This window comes from Oncorhynchus nerka, unplaced genomic scaffold (genome assembly GCF_034236695.1).
Source record: "Oncorhynchus nerka isolate Pitt River unplaced genomic scaffold, Oner_Uvic_2.0 unplaced_scaffold_2699, whole genome shotgun sequence".
NCBI classification, from domain to species: Eukaryota; Metazoa; Chordata; class Actinopteri; order Salmoniformes; family Salmonidae; genus Oncorhynchus; species Oncorhynchus nerka.
In genome coordinates this window covers 1-2,500 of record NW_027038601.1, presented here as the reverse complement: position 1 = coordinate 2,500, position 2,500 = coordinate 1, and the positions used below count along the sequence as shown (strand labels likewise).

General features: G+C 47.8%; 1 pseudogene; it reads left to right on the top strand.

The window, feature by feature from the left end:
* Positions 1-2,495, top strand: part of LOC135567035 (WD repeat-containing protein 19-like) — a 19,174-nt pseudogene extending 16,679 nt beyond the window's left edge.
* Positions 2,496-2,500: the final 5 nt, after the last annotated feature.

Here is a 2,500-nt window from a genome sequence, read left to right as displayed (position 1 = left end):
GAGGATGAGACTCAAGGTGACACGCTGACTGATGACACACACACACACACACACCCTACACACACACCTTCACACACACCATACAGACACACACCACACCATTCACACACACCTACACACACACCATTCCACACACACACCTTACACACACACATACAGACCCACACACACCATTCACACACACACCATACCCACAGTTGGAATACAATTAATGTGTTTGTCCCCAAATGCAGTTAACTTGAATTTTGGTGTTTGTCTGTGACTCCGTGTGTGTGTGTGTGTGTGTGTGTGTGTTCCTCCACCCCCAGGTCTAGACCAGTTGAGCTGGACAGATGATGGTCAGTTGTTGGCCGTCTCCACCCAGAGAGGATCCCTGCACGTCTTCCTGACCCGTCTCCCCATCCTGGGGCACAGCTGTGGGACCCGCCTGGCCTACCTGACCTCCCTGCTGGAGGTCACTGTGTCTAACCGTGTGGAGGGGGTGAGAACACGCTGTGGGAACATTCTAAACAGAACACGCTGTGGGAACATTCTAAACAGAACACGCTGTGGGAACATTCTAAACAGAACACGCTGTGGGAACATTCTAAACAGAACACGCTGTGGGAACATTCTAAACAGAACACGCTGTGGGAACATTCTAAACAGAACACGCTGTGGGAACATTCTAAACAGAACACCTGGGGGAAAACGCATTCTAAACAGAACACCTTGGGGAAAACGCCATTCTAAACAGAACACCTGGGGGAAAACACCATTCTAAACAGAACACCTGGGGGAAAACACCATTCTAAACAGAACACCTGGGGGAAAACACCATTCTAAACAGAACACCTGGGGGAAAACAACATTCTAAACAGAACACCTGGGGAAAACACCATTCTAAACAGAACACCTGGGGGAAAACACCATTCTAAACAGAACACCTGGGGGAAAACACCATTCTAAACAGAACACCTGGGGGAACATTCTAAACAGAACACCTGGGGAAAACACCATTCTAAACAGAACACCTGGGGAACATTCTAAACAGAACACCTGGGGAAAACACCATTCTAAACAGAACACCTGGGGAAAACACCATTCTAAACAGAACACCTGGGGGAACATTCTAAACAGAACACCTGGGGAAAACACCATTCTAAACAGAACACCTGGGGGAACATTCTAAACAGAACACCTGGGGAAAACACCATTCTAAACAGAACACCTGGGGGAAAACACCATTCTAAACAGAACACCTGGGGAAACATTCTAAACAGAACACCTGGGGAAAACACCATTCTAAACAGAACACCTGGGGAAAACAACATTCTAAACAGAACACCTGGGGGAAAACAACATTCTAAACAGAACACCTGGGGGAAAACACCATTCTAAACAGAACACCTGGGGGAAAACAACATTCTAAACAGAACACCTGGGGGGAACATTCTAAACAGAACACCTGGGGGGAAAACACCATTCTAAACAGAACACCTGGGGAAAACACCATTCTAAACAGAACACCTGGGGGGAAAACACCATTCTAAACAGAACACCTGGGGGAACATTCTAAACAGAACACCTGGGGAAAACACCATTCTAAACAGAACACCTGGGGAACATTCTAAACAGAACACCTGGGGAAAACACCATTCTAAACAGAACACCTGGGGGAAAACACCATTCTAAACAGAACACCTGGGGGAAAACACCATCTAAACAGAACACCTGGGGGAAAACAACATTCTAAACAGAACACCTGGGGAAAACACCATTCTAAACAGAACACCTGGGGGAAAACACCATTCTAAACAGAACACCTGGGGGAAAACACCATTCTAAACAGAACACCTGGGGGAAAACACCATTCTAAACAGAACACCTGGGGGAAAACACCATTCTAAACAGAACACCTGGGGGAACATTCTAAACAGAACACCTGGGGAAAACACCATTCTAAACAGAACACCTGGGGGAACATTCTAAACAGAACACCTGGGGGAAAACACCATTCTAAACAGAACACCTGGGGAAAACACCATTCTAAACAGAACACCTGGGGGGAAAACACCATTCTAAACAGAACACCTGGGGGGAAAACACCATTCTAAACAGAACACCTGGGGGAACATTCTAAACAGAACACCTGGGGAAAACACCATTCTAAACAGAACACCTGGGGGAAAACACCATTCTAAACAGAACACCTGGGGAAAACACCATTCTAAACAGAACACCTGTAGAGCGGGTGAGCGTGTCATGAACTCCGTGTCGTCTGACAGGAAGCTCCTGTTGCTGTGGCGGTGGAGGTGGAGCCTAACTTCATCGCCGTGGGACCCTACCACGTTGCCGTGGGGATGAACAACCGAGCCTGGTTCTACGCCCTGGGAGACTCCGGTGTGGAGAGGCTGAAGGACATGGAGTATTTGGGGACGATCGCCACCATGTGTCTGAACTCAGAGTACGCAGCGGCTCTGTTCGAGGGCAAAGTACAGCTACACATGGTGAGGGGGGA